Source organism: Triticum urartu, chromosome 2A (genome assembly GCF_056163025.1).
Source record: "Triticum urartu cultivar PI428250 chromosome 2A, HENAU_Tu73, whole genome shotgun sequence".
Lineage (NCBI taxonomy): Eukaryota > Viridiplantae > Streptophyta > Magnoliopsida > Poales > Poaceae > Triticum > Triticum urartu.
In genome coordinates this window covers 607,213,865-607,237,621 of record NC_141874.1, presented here as the reverse complement: position 1 = coordinate 607,237,621, position 23,757 = coordinate 607,213,865, and positions in this window count along the sequence as shown.

The window sequence follows — 23,757 nt, the reverse complement described above, 5'->3', positions numbered from 1 at the left end:
ATATAGCAAGGCGAATAATAAGAGTAAGTCGGTATGGTGATCAATCCATCCCGCACCCAAATCATTACCTTGTATACGGTTTAGCGAATCTCGCATTCTAACACTCGGTCATCCTCACAAGCATTGCAGAATTTCTCTTGTCGACGAACCAAGTTCGGATAAATCCATAGATTCTGCAAGCCAACAACCATCTATAGTTCCCCTTCACAACTCTCAGGTTTTGCGTAACTCCTATAAAATCGTCTATCGACAAAGGTATATCTACTTCCAGGTTTTTTTTCTTCAGCAAGAATGTGCTTCCTTCTTGGCAGGTCATGGGGCCTGTGGGTTATGGCCCATCTCATCACTTGTAGTCCTTGAACTTATCATCGGGCAACTAATCATTGTTCCAACTTCCTAGTATTCTTAAATTCATCCAATTGTACTGTCTTCCTTCCTTCTAGTGGCACCCAACCAAGACGTGAGTACTAAGACTTATCATGGGGTTGCCATTGCTCCAACATCATACCTCCTTTATATCCAATAGTACTTCATCTCTTCATCCTCGTGGGATATCCCTCATACCGAGATAAAAACTTATACTTATGATGTCCATATTCCACTTCGTGGAACATCATTATCCTTTCCACGGTCTAGCGTCCGTACAGGGGAATATTGGCCATCTCTGCGTGGCACTTCTTCAACTGGGAACCGTGAAACACATCCTGAACTCCTGACAGTCCTTTGGGTAACTCAAACTTGTAGGCCACTTCTCTCATATGCTCCAAAACTCGGTATGGTCCTAAAAATCTCGAGGCCAACTGTCCCTTAACTCTAAATTGTTTAACTCCTCGCAGACGGAACACATGAAGACATGCTCTATCTCCAATTTCATAGACTACCTCCTTGAGTTTTTGAGTTTACATAACTCTTCTGCCTGGACTGAGCTACCTTCAGTCTATCTCGAATCAACTTAACATTCTCTTCCGACTCCTTTGATCACCTTTGGTCCAAACAACTGTCAGTCTCCAACTTCATCCCACATACTCTTGGGGCATCACACATATCGAGACAAAACTCATATTCATTTTGTCCGAAATCCATTACAGGGTACTACCACCCTTAAAATGCACAAACCTTCCATAGACCATATTTCTCTTATCCTCAAAAATGCTCAAAATCCTTCTTCATAGAGTAACAACTCATAAAATCCATATCAGTACCAACGATGCTAACTTTATTTTATTCTCCAATGATTATAATCTCGCTCCTCCATTACATGTCTCAACTCAACACCTCAATATGGAAGAAAATGTTCTCACTTCTACTACTCCATTTCTTTTGTTGCAAACTCAACTATCAAGCACAAGTTTCCTTCTCCTTGGGGCATTCTCTGGCAAAGTGCCCTGCTCCATTACAACTAAAACATATTACTACTGACAGGTTTCGAGGTTTCCTTGTGATTACGTAGCCTACTTGGGTCTTCTTTAGGTGTGTCCTCCACCTCTTCCTTCATCACGGGTTCTTCTAACATTTCCATAAGGGCTCCTTTCTTTACTTCTTTCTTCTGGTGGATGGTTCTTTGTACCATGGGGTAAATGTGACACTGAGCAGGGTAGTGGGTAGTCCCTTCACACAAGAAACAAGTGATCTGCCTAGTTGGGCATTCTTCAGCTGGATGACTTCCTTCACAATTAGGGCATTCATCCTTGTGTGCTTTATGGGTGTGTCCTATTTCTCCACAAATCTTGCATGCACAAGGTTTCTTCATATCCTTTCCATAAGGCTTCAATTTCTGGGACACAAACTAAGACTTTAGCAAAGTCAACTTAAATTCTTTCCAAGTGGTTACTCCTTGCCATCTATTGATGGTTTGGTACATCCTCCACCAAGTAGCAGCACCTCTTTCAAAGCATTGAAGAGCATGCTGGGTCATATCATGTCCAACTATAGGGTTATTCTCCATGTGATCCTCCATGTTCTGAATCCATCGGTCCGTCTCCAACTGACTCATCGGTCCAGAAAATACAAGCTCATCTCCATTCATCCTCTATTGGGTCCATGTGGGTTTGGGGTAAGATAAGAGATATCAAGAGGGATGCACACAATACAAACAAAAGTTTTGAAAAGACAGATTTTATTGTGGCTGTCGGAAAAACAACAAACAAATGATAGCTCACAATCGTCGCATCTAACGTAGGTGTATAATAGGGGTTTGGTCTTCTAAGGTCAACGTCGCCAAACTCTTCAAGTCTTGTTCATGCCTCCAATGGCTCCTTCCGATCGTGTTTGTCCTTCTCAATTTCTTCTGCCAGATCCTCTCTGTTGACAAAAAGTTTCTCGTGACGTCCTTTAATATTTCTGGAGTGCATTTCAAACTTCTGGTTTCAACATCCTTCACATGAACCATGGTCCTACTGTCCTTCAGTTCCTGACAAATCTCCGGTATCTCGAGGTTGTAGCTCCTCCAGCTTGGCTACTTTCAGCTTTTGGTTCCTGAGTTCTTCATGAAATACTTCCTTGTCTAATACGACTTCCTGGAGCTCCACCTTAAACTTCTTGATGTACTACTCCAGATCCTGGTGATACACTGACTAAGGTTAAAACTTCATCTTACTAATAGGTGCTCCATCAGCCTTCTTCCATCAAATCCATTCTGAAGAAATGCATCCTTAACTCGGCACGGTGACAATAGCATCAGTGGGCGATGACATCACGGATAACCGTGTTTCTGCTCTTGTCATTCCCATGAGCTATCATTCCATAGTTGATATCTCTTGCCTTAGGGTTTTCTTGACAAAACTTTGAGGTTTTTAACTCTCCATGCTTGGTCTTTCTCTGATACACCTTGATCTCAGGTATTGACAACTTCCATAGTCTGCCAAGTTCCATAAGGGTGGCATTCCTAGGTCATACAAATCTGGGGATTCTTCAGAGCCTCCAATTCTCCTAGTCTTCAGAGTCTTCAACAGCTGTAGTTTCCGTTATCATAATGTATGGTAAAATCCTCTTCATTCCGAATGGTCTTACTTGTCTGATATCCTGTACTTCTTGGAGTGGTCTCATCAGTCGAATCTTCGTGTGGTCAAAAGGGGAAAGGGGTATGGTCTCACAAAAGGGAATTTTTGAATAAGCTCAGAAGAGAAGAGAGGTAAAAGATCTTTTGAAAGGGAAAGTTGTAGAGAATAATATTTGCTATGGGCTTGCCAGTTTCTAGGGTCACGTCCTATAGTCAACATGTGCTCTGATACCATCTTGTAACGAACCGACCCGAATGGGTCAAGTCTCTGTGCTTAAGTGTCATCCCTGGATCGGTATGCTGACACACACAGTACTCGAGGATTTATAACAAAGGTAAATCACATGTAAAAGTAACGTAAATACTATTACCTCAAATCCAAAATAGCGGAAGCAACAAGGTTGTGGATTCCCATTAACACCAACGGCAAAGTTGAGTGTAGAATCGTAACCCTAACGTATCACTTACTCGTCGTAAGAAACCTGCAACATGAGACGTTGCAGCCCGAAATGGGTCAGTACATTGAATGTACTGGCAAATTCACACCATAGAGAAAATGAATAAAGGCTATTACTACATGCATATTTTGGCTGGTGGAAAAGCTCTATGGTTATAAGGTTTTTGCATAAAGCCAATTTTTCCCTACTGCAAAGGAATAAATTTTATTTAACTATCATGGTGGTTGTTGAACATTGAGAATGGTTGACAGCATTCTCAATCCCAATTAGGTAACATCATTAAAACCCAACAATTTTCATTTAAAGTAACGTGATGAGATCAACAGGATAATCCAAGAACTAGATACTCAAGATGTCCATAACCGGGGACACGGCTAATCATGATTAGTTTATACACTCTGCAGAGGTTTGCGCACTTTTCCCCACAAGACTCGATCGCCTCCGTTTGGTTTCTCGCACTGCAGGGTGTTTGAGAAGACGGATGACCAAGACACAGTCTTTCAGAAGCGCTAGCATCTTACGACGGGTAGACCGGTACACCTACTTTCCCCTACATCTGCTAGTCTACCACTTTAAGAGTTCGCACAACTTAGTCAACTATGCCAGAGCCCATAATGGCTTGTGGCTGCACACGGAAGTTTCTAGTATGAAAAAATCTCATGATCCCTTTGAGCCTGGGTGGCGGTCCAAAGAAAACAGGCAAGTCCTGGTAACCCCAGGTGCCTCAATCCACCCAGATGTGTGTTAGGTTGCCACCTTAGATAAACCCTTAATTATAAATCTCACATCTGTCATGGATTTCACTCACCCAATCCACGTCTACTAGCATAGCATGGCATAATAAGCAAACGTAGAAGTAACTCCCAAAGGTTTGATAATAAACAGGTAATAGGTACTAACTCATCTACTTCCCATCCCACAATTTAATTAGATCCTAATCATGCAATGTGTGAGGATTGCTCTAATGCAATAAAACTGGGTTGTAGAAAAAGGTATGATCAAAGTGTGAACTTGCCTGCAATGTTGATGAAGATGATTTGCACTCAAAACTCTTGATAGCTCTACTCGTCACACTCCGGTCAATCTATCGTAAGCAAGCAATAGTAACCACACATAAGCAATCACTCAAAAGATCAGAAAGAACGAAGAAGATGATTCGGAAACATCAAAACCAAGCAAATAACTCTTTCAACATAAAACAATTTCTAACAGTACCAAAATTATGTGAATTTGGCCTTATTAGAATGTTTAGGTCAAGAGCTTCGATTTGCAAAAAGAATCAACTCAAACGGAGCTACGAAACTCAAGTTATGTTCAAACGAAGTTTGAATTCAAATCTGATCTAATTCAAAATTTTAAACTTTTCAAAAACCTGTTTGAGTTGTTTATCCGGATAGAGGAGATCATAACGAAGAAGTGGGCGTTGGTTTCGTTGAATTTGGACTAACGAGTAAAAAGTAGTGATAGATTGAAGTACAGGGACTAATCTATGAAGAAAATTATCACGAATAGGTCCTTGGCCGAAAAAAAGAAAAGATCTAACTAGCGAACGTTCGCTACAGAGCCCTACAGAACGAAATCATTCACTACAGAGAACTAACGGACGAACGATCTCTCGTTAACTTAACCTAAAACAATAAACCGAAAGAAAAAAAACCGAAGAAAAACCGGGTCGGGTTTTATTGGTTATACCGGTTCGAGGAAAATAAACCGGAGGCGGCGGCGGTTAACTCCGGCGAGTGTCGCGGCGGCTCCGGCGAAGTGATGCGGCAGTGGCGGCGGCACTGCGAGGTGGCGGAGCTTGCAGTGGCGGCGGCGGCGGCGTCAGCAGCGCGGCAACGGGCGGAGGTGCGGGGCGGCGCGCTGTGCAGTAGCAGCGGGCGGCGGCGCGGCGAGGCGCTGCTGCTGCGGCGGCGAGATGCGGGCGAGGCGAGGCGGCGCGAGCGGCCAGGAGGAGAGGAACGGGGCCCGGGGCCTCGTTATTTAATGGGGAGGAGAGGAGGTGGCGTGGAGGAGGGGCAACGGAGGCGGCGGCGGTGTCCCTGGCGACCACGGCGGCGGCGCTGTTGTGCGGGCACTGGAGTCGGGGACGAAGGCGGCTGGGCTGGGCCTGGCTGGCTAGCTGGGCCGGCCCAGTCGGGGAGAAGTTTTTTTTTAAACATATTCTCAGACAAACAAAAAATAAAAGGACAAAACAAAAAAAAATATTATATAGACATATAATATTTCAAAATTTTCAGAAAAAGATTTTCTACAACATGGACATTTTGCTTGCATTAAATAAAATACACATAAATTCTAATAATTCAAACAGTGCTACTGGTCTATTAAAATCCAACAACAATCATTTTAAAAATACCAAAATGATTTCAAATAAATTTTTCTCCAATTTTCTAATGTAGGGAATCATGTTACCCTATTTTCCATGTATTTTATTTTTGGAGAAAAATAATTTGAATAAAACTCAAATAACTCCAAATTGAGAATAAATTCAAAAGAACTTTGAATTTAATTCTTTGAAACTCCCAACTCATATTTCATATAATTTGAAGAAGTCATTTTATCTTCTCTCATGAAAATCATTGAGTTGCGTAAAGTTCCAGAATCGGAAATATTTTCAAATGAAATTCAAATATTTTCAAACACCCCATTTCATTTAAATAAATGGAAGAAGTCATGTCATCTTCTCTCCAGGGTTTTGTATTTGAAAAGAATTTGAATTCACAGAGATCAAAAAGCAAGTATGAAAGTTTGGGAAAGTCCTTTTATTCCCTCTCATTTAACTTTCGAAAGTTTCGAATTCACTCACTTTCAGACAATCAATCAAACAATCAATCAAATCTATCTATTTATTATAACATTCCAAAATTTAGAATTTTGGGATGTTACACTTGGTAATATCCTTCTTCATACCTGTCCATCAGAAACGTTCCTTCAAATCCAAATACATCTTGGTGTTTCCAGGGTGAATCGAGTATGGTGAGTCATGAGCCTCCTAAAGTAATAACTTCCCGGTCTCCGCATCATTGGACACATATACACGATCCTCAAACCATAAAGTTTCGTGCTCATCCTCATGAAAAACCTTGATTTTTCCTTTGCTCATCTGCTCCTTTATATCAGCAATTTCCTTATCATCCTTTTGAGCTTCTCGAATCTTTCCCAATAATGTAGACTGAACCTCCATTGCTACAACAAAACCTCTTGGAACTATCTCCAAACGAAGTTCCTTGAGATCGTCGACTAACTCCTGCGGTAATCCTCCGCTTACGAGGGTATTGACATAACTCTTGTGGCTCAAAGCATCTGCTACGACATTGGCCTTAATTGGATGATAATGTAGCTTCATATCATAATCCTTTATTAGCTCCAACCATCTCCTCTGCCTGAGATTCAGCTCCTTCTGCGTGAAAATATACTTCAAACTCTTATGATCCGTGTATATATCCCAACGGTTTCCAATAAGAAAGTGTCTCCAGGTCTTGAGCGCATGCAATACAGCTGCTAACTCCAAATCATGTGTGGCATAGTTCAACTCATGAGGTCGAAGCTGTCATGAAGCATATGAAACAACTCTTCCGTCCTGCATAAGTACACCTCCAAGTCCTAAGCGAGAAGCATCGCAATACACTTGGAAATCCTTGCGTATATCTGGGAGAATTAGCACTGGGGCTGTAACAAAACGTTTCTTCAACTCCTGAAAACTAGCCTCACACTCCTCGGTCCATTTGAACTTGGTGTCCTTCTTCAACAACTTCGTCATGGGTTTCGCAATCTTGGAAAAATTCTCAATGAACCTCCTATAATATCTTGCGAGTCCCAGAAAACCGCGGATCTCTCCTACTGAGGTGGGTGCCAACCACTTAGTGGCAGACTGAACCTTGGTAGGATCTACTGCTATACCTTCTCCTGATATAACATGTGCAAGAAATCCAACTTCCTTCAACCAACACTCACATTTGCTGAACTTGGCGTATAGCTGATGTTCCCTGAGCTTCTCTAGAACTAAGCGTAAATGCTCCTTGTGTTCCTCTTCATTCTTCGAGTATACCAAAATGTCATCAATGAACACCACAACAAACTTATCCAAGAACTCCATGAACACCTTGTTCATCATACAAATAAAATAGGCAGGGACATTAGTCAATCCAAATGACATGACCGTGTACTCATATAGCCCGTACCTTGTGGTAAAAGCTGTCTAAGGTATATCCTATTCTCGGATCTTCAGCTGGTGGTATCCTGATCGAAGATCGATCTTGGAGAATACTTTGGCTCCTTGGAGCTGGTCAAACAAATCATTGATCATCGGTAGTGGGTATTTGTTCTTGATCGTCACTTCATTCAATGCCCGATAATCGACGACCATTCTCAAAGATCCATCCTTCTTCTCAACTAAGAGCACTGGGGCTCCCCACGGTGATGAGCTTGGTCGGATATAACATTTCTCCAATAACTCCTTAATCTTCTTCTTGATTTCCTCCAGATCATTGGCGGGCATCCGATATGGTCTCCTCGATATTGGTCCGGTGCCTGGCAACAACTCTATAAAAATTTCTATGTCTCGATCTGGCGGCATGCCTGGTAGTTCCTCTGGAAATACATCCGGGTAATCATTCACAATAGGCACTTATTCCTGAACAACTCCTGAGAGGGAATTTACTTGGGTCCTCCTTGGTGGATGTCGTGATACATACTTATTCCGTTTACCCTCTGGGGTGGTGAGTAGAATCGACTTACTAGCACAATCGATATTTCCTCCATACATCAATAGCCAATCCATGCCTAGTATCACATCCAATCCTTGTGACTCCAAAATTATTAGGTCTGAGGGGAAAACATGCCTACCTATGGTCAATGGCATCTGAAAACATCCTCTGCTTGCCATATACTCCGCTCCAGGTGAGCTTACTAACGTAAGTGTCTTAAGAACTTTGGTGGGCAACTTATACTTATCCACAAATCCCCTCGATATGTATGAATACGATGCACCAGTATCAAAAAGAACAGTAGCAGTAAATGACTTAATCAAAAACTTACCGATAACTGCATCTGGCTGTTCTTCAACCTCCTCCACGTTAACGTGGTTCACTTGTCCTCTGGTGAAAGGGTTGGGCTTCTTCCCAGAGCTTCCATTGCCATTACCATTATTTGCTTCAGGACACTCGGTGGCGTAGTTTCCAGTCTCCCCGCACTTGAAACAAGTAGTGTGACTTAGATCCTTCTTGGCGGGTGTAGTGGGGTTGTAATGATTATGACCGTTGTTTCCTCCATTCCCATTACCATTCTTAGGGCCACTGTGGTTATGTGAGCTTCCTCCATTGTGAGTATGGACTCCATGGTTATGATGGGTATGTCCTCTTGAGTTCGGGGTAAAACGAGGCTTCTGTTGAGCTCCAGAATTGTACTTCCCCTATCCATACTTCCTTTTGCGGCTCTCTATTTGCTGATGCTTGCCTTCAATCATGAGGGCCCTTTCTACCAACTCCTGGTAGTTAGTTAATGTTGCCACCATCAACTGCATGCTCAGCTGTAGGATCGAGAAGAGGTGTCTAGAGGGGGGTGAATAGACTCTTAGCAAGAAAAGTTGCATTTTTTAAATTCTTTAAGTTGAAGTGGAGTTTTGGCACAAGTTTGAACATTCACAATACATCTCAAGCAAGCATGACAAGAGTATATGAGCAGTGGAAAGTAAGTCATGCAAGTTGCAAGAATGTAAAGGGATGGGATTGGAGTGTGCAAACGCAATTGGAGACATGGAGATTTTTGGCGTGGTTCTGATAGGTGGTGCTATCGTACATCCACGTTGATGGAGACTTCAACCCACAAAGGGTAACGGTTGCGCGAGTCCACGGAGGGCTCCACCCACGAAGGGTCCACAAAGAAGCCACCTTGTCTATCCCACCATGGCCATCGCCTATGAAGGAGTTGCCTCACTAGGGTAGATCTTCACGAAGTAGGCGATCTCCTTGCCCGTACGAACTCCATGGTTCAACTCCACAATCTTGACGGAGGCTCCCAAGTGACACCTAACCAATCTAGGAGACACCACTCTCCAAGAGGTAACAAATGGTGTGTTGATGATGAACTCCTTGCTCTTGTGTTTCAAATGATAGTCTCCCCAACACTCAACTCTCTCTCATAGGATAGGATTTGGTGGAAAGATGATTTGAGTGGAAAGCAACTTGGGGAAGGCTAGAGGTCAAGATTTATGTGGTTGGAATGAAGTATCTTGACCTCAACACAAGTGTAGGTGGTTCTCTCTCAGAAAATGTATGTTGGAAGTGTAGGCATTTTCTGATGGCTCTCTCCACGTATGAAGAGTGGGTGGAGGGGTATATATATCCTCCACACAAAATCGAACCGTTACACACAAATCACCAAACTCGGTGGGACCGAATCATACAACTCGGTCAGACCGATTTAGTTCATAATGTGACCGTTAGGGTTTTCGGTGGGACCGACTTGATCAACTCGGTGGGACCGATCTGCTAGGGTTAGGGTAAAGCCTCATCGATTGGACTGATTACACAAATTCGGTGGGACCAATTTTGGTAATAAGCTAAATAGAGAGTTGGCCAAGCAAACTCGGTGGGACCGATGTCATGTTTCGGTGAGACCGAAATTAATGCAATAGGCAACAGAGAGTTTGCAAGCCCATCTCGGTGAGACCGAGATCCCATTGGTGAGACCGAATTGATTAGGGTTTGTGGCAGTGGCTGTGTCAAGAGAACTCGGTGGCACCGGATAGATCAAATCGGTGGGGCCGAGTTTGACTTTTGGTTTGGGATATATTTGGATTTGAGAAAGTGGTTGGGGGTTGTGGAGCATTACTAAGCACTTTGAGCAAGAATCTCATTAAGCAACACCTCATCCCCTCTTAATAGTATTGGCTTTCCTATGGACTCAATGTGATCTTGGATCACTAAAATGAAAAATGTAGAGTCGTGAGCTTTCAGCTTGAGCCAGTCATTTGTCTTCATCATCTTGAAGGGGTCCCACATCCTCTAGTCCATGCCACTCCACTGTTGGACTTATCTGAAATATGCTAGATGAAAGTATTAGTCCAACAAGAGATATGTTGACATTAATTACCAAAATCACCCGGGAAGCACTTGTGCTTTCATCAGCTCATCATTCAGCCCTTCCATAAACTTCTCCTGCTTCGCGGCATCTGTGGCCACATCATCTAGGGCATAGCGAGCTAACTTACTAAACTCATCCACGTACTACCCCACAATATGATTTCCCTGTTGTATTTTGCGGAACTCACGCTTCTTCATGCTCATAGCTCCGGTTGAGACATGGGCTGTGTGGAAAGCTTGCTGAAACTGATCCCATGTGACATTGGATCTGGGAAAAGTGGTTGTGTAATTCTCTCACCATGAGGCTGCGGGTCCAGCCAATTGATGTGCGGCAAAGCGCACCTTCTCAGCATCTGTGCAACCCGCGATGGTCAGCTCCCTTTCAATCCTGCGGAGCCAGTCATGAGCAACAATTGGCTCGGTGCTACTGGAAAACACCGACAGATTCAACCTCAGAAAACGGGCTAAGTTGTCAACTGGAGGTGGTGGCAGTGGGTTGTTGTGGTTGTTGTTGTTGTTGTTGGTTGTTGTTGTTGTTGTTGCCTTGGTTCTGGACTAATAGCTACATCAAGGCATTCTGTTGTTGGATCAACTGAGTGAGCTCCGGTGAGAAGACAAATCCGGGGTCACGTCTCGGAGGCATCTGATAGGTTTAGAGGGGTGAGAAATAGAATAGAGTGAGGTCTAAAGGGAAATCACTACCCATAGGCTCATGAGACAAAAACATTCATTATCACACCACTCAATTCAAACAAGGGCATACAATCGATCTAATCTACCGTTATGAAAATACTCGGAGTACTACTATATACATGGGGGAACACTACTGCAGGATGCTGCTAATGTGACACTACAATCAGAGACCGTCAGAAATGTGTAAAACGTTTGCGATGACGGATGCATCAAACACGGTTCTGGTTTTAGTTGCGTGTGCGATGAAGGGCATATGGTTCAGTTCAATCAACTGTTTGCGATGAGGAGGAACAAAAGAAACGGGCAGCCAGATGAAGACGTGTGCGATACACAACATACGGTTCACTCGGATGAACTGTTTGTGATTAGGCAACAGAAAAGAAACGGTCAGCCAGATTAAGGTGTGTGTGATTGAGGGCATACGCTTCAGAAGGATTAACTGTTTGTGATTAGGTAACAGAACAGAAACAGGTCAACCAGATCAAAGTGTTTGCGATTGATGGCATACACTTCACATGGATGAACTGTTTGCGATTAGCCACAACAAACTGAAACAGTTAGATAGATCAACGTGTGTGTGCTAGACGGGCACACACATTCTAATTAAAAGAACCATGCGTGATAGTGCTGACATTGGCTATTGCGGTGCACCCTATGGTGCAAACGCCACGTAAGCGGCTGAGAAGGCGTACGTGCCCACGTTACGCCTTCCGGGAATAGTGCCACACTTATAACCGTTAGTACATTTTGAGTATGCATCCTGTCACAATTTTTTTAGAAGAACAGGGAGGCCGCATCCCGTCACATTCCAAATTGCAAACCTGTTCACACTGATCAAAATCTAAATGGTTTCCCACTGAGGAGCGTATTACTACGCGGTTATAAATACTACTGGTCCAAGATGACTGCATATTCCTCCTCAACTCCTCATCCACAAAAAGTCAAAAACAAACGAGTCATTCATCATCGTTCCCTTGCAGCCGCCATGGCTAGCGTGAGTTCTGGGTCGAGAGATTGCCACCAGGGAGAGGCGAGCCTGGAAGCAGGAGCACGAGAGATGTCCCGCCTCACCGCGAAAGCAGCCAACATGTCCCGCCGCACGACCATAGCAGCAGAGAGGTCCTGCCGCGCTGCCGAAGCAGCACGGAGGACCCGCCACGCCATCGAAGTAGCAGACTGGTTTAGCCGCGCTGTGGAAGCAGAAGAGATGTCCTGCCGCGCTGTGAATGCGGCAGAGATGTCCTCCCGCACCGCATCGGCCTAGGAAAATGCCTCGCGGGCAGGCGAGGACTCTTACAGGCGCATGCGTGCCCTCGTCCTTAGGCGGATGGATCAGATCTCCAGGTGGGCGAGGTTGCAGGATGTCCTGCAAGCCTCGTTTGAACAGTCTACTGACGTCATCCGATCCTTGGAAGTGTGGAGCAGCAGGAGCAGACCACTGCCTTGTTGAAGAGGACCGGCGTTATCGTCGACAAACTTATGGACGAGAATACCATGTTGCGCATCGAGCGCAGAAGGCTGGTGGAGGAATCTGTGGATGCTCTCAACCAGCATCTTGAGGACAAGAAAGAGCTCGTCGCCGCCTGCCGCGGAGACTAGTTGTCTGCCTTCTTCTTTTGCCCTGGTGTATATCGGGCGTTGCCGCATGTGGCTTTTTTAAATTATGTTCCTAAATATGTAAGACAATTATTATCCAATGTCATCGTCCTTATATTCATCATGCTTGCTATAAGTCGCAGTCGATGCTATATAGGTCCGTCGGATCTTACATCAAGATCCGTGCAAAACTTTATTTTTAGATTTTCATTTTTCCCTCTTAAATCTCAGTCCAGTGAGACATATCGCCACGCCGTAGAATAGGTGCTCGGGCGCCATTAATGGAGATGTTGGGAGGGAGGTGCGCGGCGGGTAGCAGTCAAAAGGGCTCTCCTCCCGATGAGCATGCGCAGGGGTCTGATCGCACGCTTCCCTTACTCAAAGAGCTACCCTGCACGACACCTCCTACCAATAAAATAAGGGGATGCGTGGCTGCACGTAATTGGTAAGTCGAACGCCCACAGTTTCAATAATACTTGTGTTTCCGATTTGTAATGTGACATCACTTGTTCCAAAATGACTTTGTTGATTGTTAATGTGTGCGCCTTCGCAAATCGGACAGAAAAATTACCACAGCATGTTGGTGCCATGTCATGATACCATGCCAAGTTTCATGATTTTCAGGCGTGTTTTGGAATTACTGGGATTAAAAAACCAAGTTTCTCAATCTTTCTGGCCGAGCCACGACGCCCAAATGTTTGAATTTCACTCCCATCTCTTGCATGGGACCTGGAAATTCACCCAAGGACACACATGTGATTTTTCAAACAACTTTGGTGCACTGGAGCATGTGCTTGTAGTTCAAATTTAAATTATGCACATTAAATGCCCAAAAACTCAATTAATGTATAAAAATGGCCAAACGAACCTGAAATAATTCCAAAATTTAGCACGGTACTTCTATTTGGTCTAATCTGGCTGTGTAAAAAACTTAAGGCGGGAGAAGGCAGTGTACGTATGTCGGTTCGCACATGAAGGTGACACGTTCCCTCTCGGAACCACGAGCCTTCTAGGGGGAAGGTCCGGTTTGCAAGAAGCCTACACCAAAGCTTGTCCCAATTCGGCCAAAAAATTATGGCATCATGTTGGTGCCATGTCATGACACCATGCCAAGTTTCATGATTTTCAGGCGTGTTTTGAAATTACAGGAATTAAAAAAACCAAGTTTCTCAATCTTTCCGGCTGAGCTACGATGCTCAGATGTTTGAATTTCACTCTCATCTCTTGCATGGGACCTAGAAATTCACCCAAGGACACACATGTGTGTAACATCCCAAATTTTCAATTTGGAATGTTATACATAGGTCATCATATGCATATCATATTTTATTTGCATTTTGGTTTTGATCCTAGAAATTCTAAGCAACTCAAGGACCCACAGAGAGAGTTGGGATTTCATTCATTTTCATATTTGAATTCTTCTCAAATATTGAAAAGAGGATCATTTTGGTTTTAATTATTTTTCTCTCCAAAATATTTTGTATATAAAAATAAAAGAGAGGATATAATATGACTTCTCCAAAATAAAGAAATATTGAAGAAAAAAAATTTAAAATCAAATAAATATTTATTGGGATTTTTATTGCTATTTTATTCAAATTAGAAAAATATACATTTTTCAAAAATTGCATTTTAGGCCAGAAAAATGTTCACTTCGTTCTAAATATTTTATTCAGACGGTGAAAATTGTTTTTGGCATTTTTAGTTTTTTTATTTATTTAGCAGTTTTCCTTTTCGGTGAAATTAATTTTATAAAAAAAAGTTCCCGGACCGAAGGCCCAGCCGGCCCGCTGAGCCGCCTCCTTCCTCGCCTCGCCCCGCCGTGCCCTCGCCGGGCTCCCGAGGGAGTCCGAGCTCGCCACGTCGCGCCGCCGACCCCCTCCCCAAGTTGGACCGCCCCCCTCCCGAGGCTATTTAAGTCGCCGCCCCGACCCCTCTGCCCTCGTCCCGCCCCGCCGCCGCAACCACCAACACCGCAGCCGCCACCCCGCGCCGCCACCTTGTCTCGCAGCGCCCGCTGCGCCGCCTCGCCGCAGCCGCGGAGCCCCGCCGGAGCTGCCTCCCGTCCGCTGCCATTGACCCCGCCGACCCGCCGGTTTTCTTCGGTAAACCGGTAAAAACTGCAAAGCCGCCGCCGTGTTTTTATAAACCCTCGATCGTTTTTTTCTAGATCGGTTCGGTTTTCTTCTGTTGAGGTTACTTCGCGAACGTCCATTCGTATGTTTGTTTTAACGAACGATTTCGTTTGTTTGCCTCTGTTAGCGGACGTTTGCGCCGTAGTCTTTTGCTTTTATTTTATTTTCAGCCAGGGACCTATCCACGATTATTTTTATCGCAGATTAGCCCCTGATCTTCAAACCCTCGCAACTTTTTAACCGTTCGTCCAAATCCAGTGAAACCAACGCCAAAATCTTCGTCTCAAGCCCCTCTTTATGGTTAATCAACTCGAACATGGTTTTGACAATTTAAAAATTGGTTTCAAGCAGATTTGTATTCGAAGTTCTTTTGACCATAGTTTTAGTTCCGTAGCTCTGATTCGATTGATTCTTTTTGCAAATCAAAGCTTTTCAGTTGGACTTTCAGATTTGGATCTTCTTATTTGAGTTTTACCCTTGCATCTATGCTTGAGTGCTTATGTATGTTATTGTTTGTTTGTGATAGAATTCTCGGAGTGCGAAGCGTGCTACTACGAGTCTCTAGGTTTTGCAGATCGTCAGCAAGGCAAGTAACACATTGATCATACTCTTTTCATACCCAGTTTTTTGGGCATTAGTTACAATCCTCAAACACTTCATGATTAGGATGTGTTTAACTTGTGGGTATTGGGAAGTAGATGATGGGGTAGAACCTATTGCCCTTTTATTATCAAACCCTTGGGAGTTACTTCTACGTTATGCTTATACTGCTATGCTATGTTCGTTGACGTGGTTTGGTTTGAGTGATCCATGACAGATGTGAGATTATTAATTAACGGTTAATTTAAGGTGGCTACTTAAATACACATCTGGGTGGATTGGTTGCGGGCACCTGGGGATATACCAGTGTTGTCTTTTGGTTCGCCACCCAGGCTCAAAGGGATCATAAGATTATTCATGCTAGAAACTTCCATGTACAGCCACAAGCTATTATGGGCTCTAGCATAGTTGAGTATGTTGCATGACCTCTTTCAGTGGTGGGCTAGCAGATGTAGGGGAAAGTAGGTGTAACTGTCCACCCAGAGTAAAGAGTTATTGTTTCTGAAAGACTGTGTCTCGATCATTCGTTTCTCAAACACCATGTAGTGCGAGAAAACCAACGGAGGAGATTGAGTCTTGTGGGGGAAAAGTGCACAAACCTCTGCAGAGTCTACAAACTAATCATGGTTAGCCGTGTCCCTGGTTATGGACAACATGAGTATCTGGTTCTTGGATTATCATGTTGATCTCGTCACTCTAAACTAATTTGTTGGGTTAATAATTACTTTTTAATTGGGATTGAGATGGGGGTACCATTCTCAATGTTTATCAACTACCATGATAGTTAAATAAAGTATATTCCTTTGATGTAGGGAAAAATTGGCTTTTCGCAAAAACATTATAACCATAGAGCCTCCACCAGCCATATATGCATGTAGTGATAGCATTTATTCTGTTCATTGCTCTACTGTGTTATATTGCCAGCATATTCCATGTGCTGACCCGTTTCGGGCTGCAACATATCATGTTGCAGACTTTTCAAACGAAGAGTAAGGCGCGCTAGGTCGTTGTCGTGCTCTCAGCTATGCCGTTGGAGTTGATGGACTCACTTTATCTTCCAAGCCTTCCGCTGTTATCTTATTTAGATGGCCTTAAGCCATATTATTGTAATAAGTTCTCTTTTGAGACATTCCGTGTAATAAGTATGTGATTTTACTCTGTTATAAATCCTTCAAGTACTGTGTGTGTCAGCATTACCGATCCAGGGATGAGACTTAAAGCACAGAGATTTTACCGTTTGAGGTCGGATCGCCACAATGTGATTTTTCAAACAACTTTGGTGCACTGGAGCCTGTGCTTGTAGTACAAATTTGAATTATGCAAATTAAATCAGAAACTCAATTAATGTATAAAAAAGGCGAAACGAGCCCGGAATAATTCCAAAATTTAGCACAGTACTTCTATTTGGTCTAATCTGGCTGTGTAAAAGAATTAAGGCAGGAGAAGGCACTGTACGTATGTCGTTTCGCACACGGAGGTGACACGTTCCCTCTTGGAACCAGGAGCCTTCTTGAGGGAAGCTCCAGTTTGCAAGAAGCTTACACCAAAGCTTGTCCCAATTCGGTGAAAAAAATTACCACAGCATGTTGGTGCCATGTCATGACACCATGCCAAGTTTCATGATTTTCAGGCATGTTTTGGAATTACATGAATTAAAAAACCAAGTTTCGCAATCTTTCTGGCCAAGCCACGATGCCCAGATGTTTGAATTTCACTCCCATCTCTTGCATGGGACCTAGAAATTCACTCAAGGACACACATGTGATTTTTCAAACAACTTTGGTGCACTAGAGCCTGTGCTTGCATTTCAAATTTGAATTATGTACATTAAATGCCCAAAAACTCAATTAATGTATAAAAAGGCAAAACGAGACCGGAATAATTCCAAAATTTAGCACGGTACTTCTATTTGGTCTAATATGGCTATGTAAAACAATTAAGGCGGGAGAAGGCAGTGTACGTATGTCGTTTCGCACATGGAGGTGACACGTTCCCTCTCGGAACCACGAGCCTTCTTGAGGGAAGCTCCGGTTTGCAGGAATCCTACACCAAAGCTTGTCCCAATTCAGCCAAAAAAATTACCGCAACATGTTGGTGCCATGTCATGAGACCATGCCAAGTTTCATGATTTTCAGGCGTGTTTTGGAATTACTGGAATTAAAAGTCCAAGTTTCTCAATCTTTCCGGCCGAGCCATGACGCTCAGATGTTTGAATTTCACTCCCATCTCTTGCATGGGAACTAGAAATTCACCAAGGACACACATGTGATTTTTCGAACAACTTTGGTGCACTTGAGCCTCTACTTGTAGTTCAAATTTGAATTACGGACATTAAATGCCCCAAAACTCAATTAATGTATAAAAAGGCGAAACGAGCCCGGAATAATTCCAAAATTTAGCATGGTACTTCTATTTGGTCTAATCTGGCTGTGTAAAAAAATTAAGGCGGGAGAAGGCAGTGTACGTATGTCGTTTCGCACACGGAGGTAACACGTTCCCTCTCGGAACAACGAGCCTTCTTGAGGGAAGCTCCGGTTTGCAAAAGCCTACACCAAAGCTTGTCCCAATTCAGCCAAAAAAATTACCACAACATGTTGGTGCCATGTCATGACACCATGCCAAGTTTCATGATTTTCAGGCATGTTTTGGAATTACAGGAATTAAAAAACCAAGTTTCTCAATCTTTCGGCCGAGCCACGACGCCCAAATGTTTGAATTCCAGTCCCATCTCTTGCATGGGACCTAGAAATTCACCCAAGGACACACATGTGATTTTTCAAACAACTTTGGTGCACTGGAGCCTGTGCTTGTAGTTCAAATTTGAATTATGCATATTAAATGCCTAGAAACTCAATTAATGTATAAATAGGCCAAACGAACACGGAATAATTCCAAAATTTAGCACGGTACTTCTCTTGGAACCACGAGCCTTTTGAGGGAAGCTCCGGTTTGCAAGAAACCTACACCAAAGCTTGTCCCAATTCGGCCAAAAAAATTACTGCAACATGTTGGTGACATGTCATGACACCATGCCAAGTTTCATGATTTTCAGCCGCGTTTTGGATTTATAGGAATTAAAAAACCAAGTTTCTCAATAATTTCGGCCTAGCCACGACACCTAGATGTTTGAATTTTATTCCCATTTCTTGCATGGGACCTATAAATTCACCCAAAAGACACACATGTGATTTTTCAGCAAACTTTGGTGCATTGGAGCATGTGCTTGTAGTTCAAATTTGAATTATGCACACTAAATGCCCAGAAACTCAATTAATGCATAAAAATGCCAAACGAACCCGAAACAATTCCAAATTTAAACACGACACTCATGTACTAGTTGCATGTTCATTGTACGTAAATGTTCTAGCAATTCAAACACCATCCTTTCCCTCCATAACACCATTTTGACTTTCAAAACATAATGAAAAAAATCAGGTATACCACAAACGGTTTACTAGAAAGAATCGTGTGGGATGCGATATAAAATATCTTGGCGCATCGTCTTGTCTGGCTTAGGCAGGAAGCTTCGTCGTCTACAGTCCACCGTCCCCACTTGAACCACACTTGCGCGCTAGTTTCTCGTGGCACTGAGCGAAATTTTTTTGCCACCGCAAAAATATCTATCTCCCCGCCCCCTCCCTCCTACCAAAAGCTACATTTCCACTGTTCCTCCTTGCTTTCCAAGTTCAAACCTTCACTGCTGCTTACGGGCTGCTCAGCCTCCTCGCCGACAACCCTTCTTCTTGCAGCGCCACCTCCTCGCCGGCTACCCTTCTTCTTGCAGCGCCGCCTCCTCGCCGGCAACCCTTCTTCTTGCTGTGCCGCCTCCTTGCCAGCGACCCTTCTTCTTGCCGCGCGGCCTCCTGGCCGTCGACCCTTCTTCTCGCTGCGCGGCCTTGTCGATATGGTTAGGTAATCCACACCCCACCCACACCATCCTCCTCCTTTCCCGCCCCACATGCCTCGGCTGACGGAGCGACACCTTCCACCAAAATCACTGCCCTCTCCTCCAATTAAGCGCCAGCCACAGCCATTTTACACGCAGTATAACGTGGAGCTGAGTAGCATGCGGCCGCACGCGTGAACGAGGTCGCTATGGCTGACATGTGTGTCGACCACCAGAGCTTGGAGGAGCACCTCATCTTAGAGGCCACCGTTGACACCACCGCGCAGTTGTGTACTTTAAAATACAGTTCGTGATGTTTTCTCGAGGCCACCGCCAGTGCCTTCTAGTGATTTGTCCTCTGTAATGTTAATATGCAATCTGATGTTCAATTAACAGTTTGGTCCTCCGAAATGTAATGTTCAGTTAACACTTTGGTCCAACAATTGCTACATTCCGTAGTACTATTCTCAAGCATTCTTTGTTTTGTTAACTGTCTTATCTTCTCATACATGTTTCTTCTGTGCAATGTCGTGCGCAGTTAACTATTTTGCTTCATTTGGTCTGCTGTCCATTTATCTGTTTGGTTCAGTTCTGCAATTTGATTTTCATTTGTTGTGGGTACAATTTTGTATTGTTATCCATGTGACACCAATCGAATTTCGTTGTACTCAATACATATTCTACTGATAGTATGGCAACTCTCAGTTAACCTAATCAAGATCTTCCTTATGTGTGTTGGGGGGAAACAATGGGAGACACTGTGGTTTACCATCGAGGTTTGTTCAAGCAGGGTCCTTTGGCTAATAGCACATTATTGTGCAGTTGCAGGAATCATTCTAATATTTAGGTTTCTTACAATTTGGTCTTGCACATGTAGGTCCAGCTGTTAGAGGCTTAGACCCACTGTTCGACCCATTTTGCATCTGGGAAAATGAGATGTCCATGAATATCAGTCAAGTCAAGAAACTCAGAAAGATTGTTAGGATGAAGAAGCTTGTGACGAATAATAGCAAGATCTTTGTTTGCACAATGAAGAAGACATCAGTCAACTATAGGATGGTACCAACTCTTTTACCTTGTTTTTACCCCTTGCGCCATTTCAAAATTTACAACAGTGATTTATGCATAGCTTTGTTTTAAGTACTTTTCATAGGAGTTCACCGATGATTACCTCTCAAACCACTTGCATGGTCAAGAGGCGAGGAAGGTATTCATTCAACACCCACGGTACAATATTGAAGTCTTCTTGAAGAGGACGAAGGTTGGGCGGGCAATTATCCATAGCCACTGGCCTAAAGTTGCAAGGACATTCAACATCACTGAAGGCTCAATATTTGCCTTCCGCTTCTGCAGTTTCCCAGATGAGATTCATCTGTCTATTTACCATGTATGATGCTACTTTCCAAAGGTTTTTGATGCTGCATGTGAAACTTGGTGCTGTTGTGTAATGGCGTAACTGAGTGCTGGAGCTATCTGATGTAATTAGATTATGAAATCTTGGTTGCTTTTATATGGATATGAAATATCTGGCGTGTTTTATAAGAAATATCAGTTTGATTAGTACATGCATTATCAATAATAGGCTAATTACCCTGCTTATTGGGGTTTTCTATTGCAAACGGTTACTCAGACAACACCGTGGGCGATGAACTCAAACAACCCACATGGTTTCTAGAAAGTAGGCGTGTTCGATCAACTAACAATTACACACGGCTTCCGGCAGCGAACTGTTTGCGTTAGGCCACCTTGCACAAACGTTTCCACACAAAGAACTGTGTGGGATGTACATACCTACGGAAATGATTTTTTGGGATTCACCATGTGGGATGTACATACCTACGGAAATGGTTTTTGGGATTCACCGTGTGGGATGTACATATCTACGGAAATGATTTCTGGGATTCACCGTGTGGGATGTACATACCTACGGAAATGATTTCTGGGATTCACCGTGTGGGATGTACATACCTACGGAAATGATTTTTGGGATTCACCGCGTGGGATGTACATACCTACGGAAATGATTGGGTTTCCATGTCTCACCCGATCGCACACAACCCTAGCCTGGGTCCCACGAGGGCCTATCCCCGACGATTTCTGGGTCATGTGGGAAGGACCCCCCTATCGCCCACACTCACTTGGCGACGGTTCCAAATGCCGCCGCGGAAAGGGGTTTTAAACCGTTTGTTTAGGACATCGATGTACCAGTGGAATACTACTGATAATATGGTGGTCGACTAGAAATTTTGATCGGAGTAAGACTCCATGATATCTGCTCCAGCTTTGTCTTCATAATCATCATCACTGTCGGGGTCGGAGTCGGTGTCGTCGATGATGATGTAATCCTTGGGGTGGTTGTCCTCTCCAAGTGCGGGATCTCCCATGAATATTCCTAGCTTCTTCGTCAGGTCTTCATTCTTCTGCAGTAGTACTGCAATTTCCTCTTCATATCCATCGCGTGTAGACTTGAGTTCCTCTTCTAGCTCTGTCGGAGTAAGTGACCACGGGTAGCCTAGCCGGCTCCCCCTGGCCTTTCTGAAAAAATTATGAGCCGATCCGGCTCTCAAGAATCCAAGACACGGGGCCGCCTTCCCCTGGCCGGCTGTCTCCCAGGCCGGCTATCGAAAGGCGGCCCGACTTCAGCCCTCATGAAGAAAGCCGCGGGAGGGCCGGCTCCGAGGAGCCGGCTGCGAGAAGGCCGACTCCAAGGAGCCGGCTCCCATAAAGAGGTCGAGATCGTACCCTCGAAGTCTCCACCCACATAACGGCAATGTGACGGGGCGTGGCTACAGTAAGGTTGGCCACCCCCGAATCCCGGAGCACGCCTGGCACAGTGCGTCGTATGGGTGGCCATGACCCGTCCGGCGCAGCACTGTTTCCACGTTGACCCTGATGTCATCCACGACGGGCTGCCAGTACGGCCCAGGAGCGGTGGGCCCCTTCGGGCAGAGAGACACTCGAATGCGGCCAGACCTCCCCCAGTCGGCCCAAGATAGAGCCGGCTCCCCACAGCCGGCTTGACAACTCCCTCGAAGAAGACGCCCCATTAAGGAGACAAGACGCGGAGGGGCTACAGTGATCGCCCGCCGGACGGCAGCACTGTAGCCACGCTTACCTCGGCGAAGCCCTCGTCACCAAGATTGAGCAACAGTAACCAGCCACCGACAAGGCCCTGGACAGTGGGGCCTGCCTGTCGACCCAGGAGCCGGCAGCCGGCGGGACCCACCAGTCGGCGGGCCCCAGCAGTCGGCGCGGAAGCCGGCGAGCATAGACACAGACGGCTGGGCCCCACGCCCACCCGGATTACCATTGTACCCCCGGGGGGTAGGCCTATTTAAACCCCCCGGGACACCCATGCAAAGGGTTGATCCCTGCTAGATTTAGACACCACGTAGGGAGGAGAAGAGAGCAAGCAGAGCCCTTCTTCCTCCTCTCGCCAAACAGCTCAAGGAGCATCGTGTAGCTACTTGTTCTTCGAGTGATCATACGGAGACCCCGCAGAGCAGCAGTAGGGGTGTTATCTCCATGGAGAGCCCCGAGGCTGGGTAAGATTTGCCGGCGTGCATGTCTTCGCCTCATCCCGTTTCCAGGCACCGGCGATGTTTTACTGGCTCCCACAATGATAAGCCACCCGTCGGCATATGTCGCACCTACCACCCGACATTTGGCGCCCACCGTGGGGCAAGGTGCAACATCGTCCGGAGACCTGTTTTGGACGGGAACCCACTTCCTCCCCCACGAGCGTAGCCAGCCCGGCACGCTCGATGGCGCTTGCCACGACGCGCTGCAAGGCGTCACCAACGCCTGCGCATCGAGCAGCCTCGCTGATCTCCTCGACAAGACCGTCATCTCCGACGAGCTCGCCTCCGACGTGGGCACTGACCACCTCGTCAACCTCCTTGGCCGGCTCCATGTCTCCGGCGAGCCTGCTGTGGACTTGGAGATGGTTGGCTCCACCGATCCAATGCCTGTCGACTCCGACACGGCCTCATTCGATACCTTCCCCACCAACGTCACGATCTACAACGACCCGCTTCCCCGAGCCGATGGCTGCGACGCTGTCACCACCGAGGTGATGGTAATCGGCCACGACGGCGCTGCCGACGAGAGCGCCCACGACGCCCCACACGCGGTGGTCCACGACTTGTCCATCCCCCTCCCGGCTGACGCCGACGCTGAAGAACTGGAGGCTCGCCGCCTCGCCCTCCTCGCGGAGGGCCGTAAGTTGGTTTCCATGAGACGCCTTGCTGAGGCCCACCGACACGAGGCCGATCGCGCCGCCTTTGGCACGCCGCCCCCAGGCGGG